The following is an 8,649-nucleotide window of genomic DNA, read 5'->3' on the forward strand; positions in this document are numbered from 1 at the left end:
GGACATGTTGGATCAACAAAAGGTGTGAAGGTGGATCCTACTAAGATACAAGCGGTTGTTGAATGGAGACCTCCTAAAAGTCCAACCGAGGTAAGAAGTTTCTTGGACTTAGTAGGATACTACAGAAGATTTGTGAAAGACTTTTCCATTATCACCTCTCCTTTGACTAAGCTCTTGCAGAAGGAAGTAAAGTTTATTTGGGATGACAAATGTCAAGAGAGCTTTGAAACTCTCAAATCCTTGTTGACTCAAGCGCCTATACTTACTCTACCAATTGAAGGGAAAGAGTATGTAGTATACAGTGATGCTTCTCAGAATGGTCTCGGATGCGTTTTTATGCAAGAAGGGAAGGTAATTTCTTATGCTTCTCAGAAATTAAAACCGCATGAATTGAATTATCCTACTCATGATCTTGAACTTGCTGCTATAGTGTTTGCTTTAAAATTATGGCAGCATTATTTGTATGGAGAGAAATGTCATATATTCACTGATCACAAGAGCTTAAAGTACTTGGGTACTCAAAAAGAGCTAAACCTTCGACAAATCTCTAACACCTAGCTCCTCCTCATCGGTCTTATCCTGAGACTCAGCATCCACATTATCCCTAGCCACATTTCCGGTCATAGTAGCTGCAAGAATCTCACAACTGGCCAGAAAATCTGTACTCGGAACCTCAGGTAGATCCACAGTGCCAAATAACATCGAGAGATCAGTGGATTTCAGCTCATCCACATCTTGTCGTAGCCAAACAACATCATCCTTCAAGGCCATCACATCCTTATAAACACCCTGACCTTTCTCACAAGCATTTACTCTCACAGTAAGCTAATCTAAGGCAAATCCATGAGCATCTCTCTATAATAAGGACTAGGAATGGGAGAGAGGTATGGCTCTGCTTGGACCTCATGTACTAGGCTTCTATCGTCCGGGTGTCAGTAGAGGATATGGGAGTCACTTCCATATCGGTCTTGGCAATTAAAGAAACATGGGCCACCTGCACAACTCTATAATAAGGACTAGGAATGGGAGAGAGGTATGGCTCTGCTTGGACCTCATGGCCATCTCCTGCTCGATGAGTAGACCTAGGTTAAGTCTCTCCTGGTCCATAATATAGCCCAAACAAGCAGCCTTGAGATGCCGGAGTATCGACTCTTTCTATGATGGCATCAATGTGTTGCTGATGAAACCAAAAAAATATCTAGCAGCCACGTTCCTGTCCTTCTTCTCTATAGGGACACCTAACTCAATCCACCGTAGTGTGATTTTAGAAATCAATGGTGCTTACCAACCCTGAAAGTCATCGAGGGTCTTCTTTTGTATTTTATCCACATAGTAAAAGATCATATTCATCGTACAATATAGAATCTCATTCATATAGGTGCTGCTGCACTTTATTTTCCTGTCCCGTACAACTACATAATCGACCGTCTTGAATGCACTGGACTTCTTCTTTCCTTTAGGGACCAGCTTCCCATATTCGACAAAGAACTCCAAGACCGAAGTAGGAATATAAAAGCCTCGAGGCTTTTTGAAATTCTCAAACCTGTGGAACTTTATAGTGTTCCACACCTCCGGATACTCGTCCACAACAACATCTGTAGACAACCGCTTCTCGTCTAATATGGTACTCAAACCCTTGAACTTTAGCCTGTTCAGTGACCGGGGTGGGGGTGCCTGAACTAGTGGCAACAGAGAAACTTGCTTAAAAATCGGAGCTGGAGGCGGAGGAGGAGTAGGTGGAACTGAAATTCTGGCCGGATCATGCATGGATTTGTAGTGTAGCTCCGCTCTCTTAGTCTGGAAAGACTGATCGTCTTCTGACTCAGATACGAAGACCGGTAAACTATCACCTAAGTTGCCCTCACTTTAAGAAGTATTGAGGTGGGTGGCATAGATACCCTGACTTTCAGAGCACTCCACAACATGTGTTGGCACTATGGGCTCCTTCCCTTTTTCTTTTCCCCCTTTTTTTCTTATGTATTTTGGGAGGGTACAACCCCTTATTTATGATAATGCAGCCCGCTTATAGGGTGGTTGATTTCTTCCCAGTACCTTAGGCATAGCCATTCCTGCAAAACAAAAACCACATACGTTAGACTTAGTTCGAAAAATTTCACAATTATAAAACTGTGCAAGAAAACTCGCCGAGTGGTTCGGAGAGTTGCCGAGCCCATTTTGCGAGCCAAGTCAGGCTCGACAAATGTTCCAGAATAAAATTACTCAAAATCAGCACAAGTCTGCGATGTCCAGGGCCTTTTGAAAAATCGCCGACACCATTCGGCGAACTAAAAGTAGCTCGCCGAATGTTATAGAATTTTTTTTGAAAAATAGGGGCATAGAAGGGCGATCTAAAGGGGCATTTTGCATGTCTCCAAGTGAACTTAGCGAGCTCAGCCGTATCGCCGAATGTTACATAATAAATTTTACAATTTTGAAGGATAAAAAGGTTATCTAAGGGTCGTTATACGAACCGCAGAACCACTAAGCGAGCTCGACCCAACTCGCCGAATAGTCCTACGTGTCAGATTTTGACCCTGACCTTAAAATTCTAACCCGTAGCCCACATAAACAAAATTAAGCGCCTATTCTCTGCAATAAATCAAGACCCATACTACCCATGGCCTCGGGGTACTCAGACTTCCTCCGTTTTGGGTAAAAGTTACCGAACGACATCTTTTGCCCATAAGAATGGCGTCACCCGCTCTATTATTAGGCAAAATAAGACATTCGGCACAATTTGGGTTACTCAGACTTCACCCACACTAGACCCACAATGTAATAAACACAACACACAATTGAATCAAGCAAAAAACACGAGATTTCATAAATATAGGCTAACAAACACAATTTGGGATCTCATAGACTATCAACAACAATCATTCCAAATAAGCATTAATATTACGCAAACAACATAATAGGACAATGATAATGCATTCAAAGCAACGAAACTTTAACGACAGGTTTTGGAAAACTAACCACGAAAGTAGACAACATAAAGCAAATTGAATGAACAATGAGAAAAATCAACCCCCGAGCAATTCATCCCACACAAAAAGTAAGGAAATATAAATATGTTGTTGTGAAAGTGTAGAAGTTGAAAACTATAAAATAAGGGAGCTTTTTTAATTGAAAAACGGTTTTGGTCTTTTGACCCTTCAGTTCGGGCGCTAGTCGGTGATAGCCACTTATGTCGCCGACCCATTCGGTGTTGCACCGAATGGATCTTTAGCCCGCCAAGTTAAACAATAACCTTAATCCAGCTAGCTAGTTCAAACGACCATGTAGGTCAGGCTCGCCAACCTGTTCGGTGAGTCACCGACTGGTACCTGGGCTTGCCTAACTATTTCTTTTCCCAAAATTTCAAATTTTCAACCTGCACTTTCAACACCCGTTATTCAAACAACAATAATAGAAGTTCAAAAAATTTGGTTGCCTCTTAAGTAGTGCCTTAATTAACGGCGTGGCATGACGTGGATATGCTTTCAAGGTTCATTATTTGGGTTAACCAAGGTATCACTTGGTAGACCCCCTTTTGGTTTGGGTTCAAATGAAATTAAATTTGGACCATTTGTGTTTCCAAATGTTTAATGGACACTGAGTGAGAAGTAGCCGTTTGGTTTAGAATGGAGACCTCCTCTTTAATTTCTTTAAGAACCTTGTCCGACCCTTCCAATTTATTGAGAATACATGCATGCATGTCTTCAGTGTGAAAATTTTCCGAGTTAGCCCTTTGCTCTTTTGGCTTTTGACGCTCATGGAGAGGGACATATCTCACCTTGTCGCCATCTCACTCCTTGCTGTTTGTACCACGATCACGCAACTCTCTATCACGATCTTTCCAACCTTCATCACGCTCTCTATTGCAACCTTTGTTTCCACATGGCCTTCGATAATTTTGGCAGAAACCTCCTCCTTGATTTGCTAGGAAGTGTACTTATTCATTGTACAAAGCTTCAAGTTCGCATCATCAGGATTTACTCCATTAAATCCAACTGCATTCACAGCCTTAGAACCACTACCAATGACAAGTTTTGACAAAAGATCCATTTGGGTCATCATTTTAGCCATGTTTGCATTCCGCTCTTGATCCTTTTCTCTTTGTTGCTTTGTCATCCTGAAAGTCAAAGGAGACACCTGATCCTCCCTAGTATACCAAGCTCGATTTATCTTCGTCATCCCATAAATGAGAGTCGACACTATCTTAAAAGGTTGCTATATAATTCCTTCTTGGTCAAGCTGATCAGCAACACCTTTGTTAACCAAGTCTAGACTCTGGTAGAAATGTTGTAACAACACGCTGTTTGGAAGTCCGTGAGTACATTGGAGTAACCACTTCTAAAACCTCAGTCGTGTTTCATGGATCGGTTCACCATCCAAACGTTTACATCTCTGAATATTGTCTCTCAACGCCATTATCTTTGAAGGAGGGAAAATCTTATATAGAATGCCTCGGTAAGCTCTTCCCAAGACGTGAGTGAATCCCTCGGTAGATCAGCTAACCACTTGGGATCTTCACCCATCAAAGAAAAAGGAAACAATCGGAGTCGGGACTGACTTTTATGAGATATTCTTGAATTAGAATGGATCACATACGTCAAAAAAGTTCTGAATATCGTCATAGAGATCCTCATGAGCTAGCCCTCTAAATAATCCTTTCATTTGCAATAGCTACAACATTGTGGTAGTCACATAGAATACAACATTTCCCACGACCCGAGGTAAACCAATAGCACCTACACCACCCAATTGAGCTTCATTCACAACATTCAAGTTGCTAATGGCATCTTGGTGACCAAGTTGGCTGGCGTTGCTTTCGTCACATGTTCAAGAACAACAAATAACAAACACAAAACAAAGTAAGTCAATTTAACTACAAACAAGATTAGATCACAACTAATTTCAATAAAAGAATTCTAAACAGAAGTCCCCGGCCCCAGAGCAATTTTTGATAACGCTCAATTACACTTAATCCAATTCTAAGTTTAGGTGATCGCAATCTAATATAGACCCAACTAAGAGTTGGGGTCGATCCCACAAAGAGTGATACGTTAGAGAATTCAATTACGAAGTTAAAGGCATGTTCTAATCGGTTTACGAATAGAAATTATCGAAATTATTAGAGTACATTTAAGAGGGTGACAACAAGTGTCAAATGGGGGAATTAGGATTGTCAATTAAAAACTACTAAAATAGGGGAGTAATCAACTAGAAACGGATCCTTGGGGATGTGATCGATTGATTTCTAATTTCGCTATACAAGTTATTACTAATTACCAAACGTCATTTAATATTAGTGGGTAGGCTAGGCTTAAGATGTAATAGCCATCTCTCAATGAACTATTACGAATCAAGCAAGTTCTCTCGAACCTCGACAAGCATCACACTTATAAACCACCCAAAACCTCAATTTATCTACTCTCTCGAGGTAGATGTGTAGTATCTAATTAAGATTCACTCGCTCGAGCTGAATCCAGAACAACCCAATCACTAGAATTATCAATTGATAACCTTAATTCTAAAACATCTTTCTCAAGCGGACATAGAATACTAGACTAGAAGCATTTGCAACTACAATTCAGGAATTCAAACTCAGTTATCAATCGAACCCACATAAAAACAACGATTAAAACACTAATTACAAAAATCCATATGCCAATTGAGACTACTAATCACATAATGACACTCCTAAGAAGGGGGGTTTTAGCCACACATTATAAAAAGCAGGAACAATATTACCAACTATGTTCTCCATCAGCTGGGTATCAAGATTCAAGTCTTCACAATGCTTCAAATTAACTTAAAATCAAAACCCCACTTAGAATTCTACTTAAAAACTCTAAGATCAGTGTTTGGAATCAAAAGCTTAGAGTCTAACAATGACAAGATCCACTTTTCTCTTTTTAAAAAATCAATTTATACGCTTCCAGATTTTTTCCTTCGGGGTCATTTGGCTGTACAAGTCGAGTGTCGTCAAGCAAGTCGACGATGCGCCAAGTGTTCCTCTCCATTGTCGTTTTACCTTGTTTCTTCACCATTCGGACCCTATCATTAGGCTATCAAAATCCCTGTCAGCAGTTCACTGAAGGTCTATTTCCATTGCCAAGTTGGATTTTTCCCAAAGATGACACGTTGTAAATTTTTGCGACTTGAAGTACCACTCGGCAAATCGGCGAGTGGTCTTGGCAATCATCAGCTTTGAATTCCTTTAGTTTTTCAGCTCTTCTGCTCTTTTTTTCCCGGTAATGTTCTTGCCTTGCTTTTTTGCCTTTATAGCTGCAAATTTACATTTAAACATGAGTTTAGAGCAAAAAGTAGGCATCGAGGGCACTGATATTATTAAAACCAAACCCTAAATGAGTTGAAATCATAAGCTCATCAACTTTATGATCACTTCCAATACCTCGCCTGATATTATTACAATGATTACATAGGTTACATGGTTGATAACTCTCAACTACACCTATTCTGATTAAAAGTGTAGGCGGTTTCTAAGAAGTATAAACCCAATGATGAGTTAGTGTTGATCCCACGGCGAGTGATACAACAAAGAATTTAGTTATGAAGTAAGGAAGTGTTCTAATCTTTTGTAGATGTAAAAGGCTACGCAGCATAAAATAAATCAAAGAGTTTCAGTTATCAATATCAAAGGGGGATTTAGTAACCAACTGTTAATAAAAATATAATTAACACGAAATTTGAACGATTACAGAGAGGGCCTTAGGAATGAGATCAATCGACTACTAATTTTTTTAAATGGGTAGTTATTAATTTCTTTAAGTTGTTTAATCTCAATGGGTAGGATCCGTTGTATGTAAGATAGACATTTCTTATTCAACTATAATGTTTCGACTAAGTTCTCTCGAACCTCAACAAGCTTAGCAATACAAAGAAATTGAATTCCTTAATTAAACCCAATTTTTCAAGCTAGGTTATAAAGATGTAAATCAATATAACTATTAACTTTTCAATCTACTCTAAGCATATTTCTCAAGCGAGCATAAAGAGCTAAGAAAGAATTGAATTTACAACTTTAGTTCATCAATGAAAACATGAATAAACAATTCAACCTTTTTTTTAAAAAAACATTCAATTCAGCAATTAACAATACCTATAGGCCAATTTATGTATTTGATTACATGATCACACCCCTAAGGTTAGCGTTTTTAGCCAAACATAGCAAAAAGTAATAAATCCGTACCAAAAAGATTATCCATCGAAAATGTAATGATCTGCAATGCTCAATGCCAAAAGTAAAACTAGAATCCTATCCTCAAATCCAAGATCAAAAACCTCTCCTAGAGTATTCAACAATGTAAAGATATGTAAAAGCTCTCAAAATTGGGGAATACACTATTTTGGAACTCCTTTTCTGATTTAAAAAAAATCAATTTATATGTCCCTAAAAACATTCCAAAAATCTCAACAAAGAGTCCAATCCGTGATATAAGTTGGTATCGCCAAAAGACTCGACTCCAACGAAGCTCACATCTCCCCGCCTTTTAGCTTGACTTTGTGTCAAATTGTTCTTGAAAATTTGGTTAGCTGGATAGTTGTCGCTGCTCCATTCGACGAGACCCAGAAGTGTATTCTTACTCGTCGAGTTCGCTTGATCCATGGGTCACTTTAGTGAAAGATTTGGCGAGCTGGAGGTTTACTCGATGAGTCGCCCAGTGCCTTTTGTAAGCTGCAACTTCTCTTTTCTTCCGCTTTGCTACCTTTTTCACTTTTTTGGCATCGTAATGTCCTTGCCTTATTCTTAAGTCTACATTGTTTCATATAAACATATTAACATCAGTTATGAGCATAAAATAGGCATTGAAGACACTAATTCACTGGATAGTAAGCCCTAAATGACTATAAATTCCTGACGTATCAACACCCCCAACTTAAACTTTTTCTTGTCCTCAAATATAACACAAGATCAATCTGGCCATCGAGGATGTCTACAAATAGTGCTCTTTGAAACTCAACATGAATGTGCATAGGGTTCAATCCACGCATGCAATGTTCAATTGTGGACTAAATGTTTCAAACTATGACTAGACATCATTAAATAGAGTCCAAGCTCATAATGCTCACTTCAAATGCAAATTCATGCTGAAAAAGAGTATTTGAATGCCCTCACATCAATAATGATTTCATGCTCTCACAAGGCCAACAAATGATTAGAAGGAATCAAAATCAACTCTCACACTCCCAATGAGAAAAAACATGTATGATTTTACCCATAGGCTTGCCCATATTTTCCAACTAACACATCACCCAGCTCATGCAAGATCAAAAAGGTCTTCAAAGGCTTATTATTGGGATGAGGGTACGGGTATGATCATTTTGGCTAAGTGAGCCTATTAATAGTTCACAAATTTTTTTGTTCTAGGTCATCGGACACCCATTATTTTGACAACATTGCACAATGGATACAAATTCATCATTTCTTTGCTTTCTTTTTCTTATTTCACCTTTTTTATATTGAGGGGTTCCATAGTTTTCCACAAGTGCCTTCAAGGATGAATTTCATGAATTTCTTGCTCAATTTCTTTACTCATTCTTACAACACCACCAATTTAGGCTTTTGGCCTAAGTTTGGTATTAAAATAAACCAATGCTTCACGAAAGTTTTAGGTAATGAGGATACAACCATTTGTGTTC

The sequence above is a fragment of the Solanum tuberosum genome, unplaced genomic scaffold, assembly GCF_000226075.1.
Source record: "Solanum tuberosum cultivar DM 1-3 516 R44 unplaced genomic scaffold, SolTub_3.0 scf00258, whole genome shotgun sequence".
NCBI lineage: Eukaryota > Viridiplantae > Streptophyta > Magnoliopsida > Solanales > Solanaceae > Solanum > Solanum tuberosum.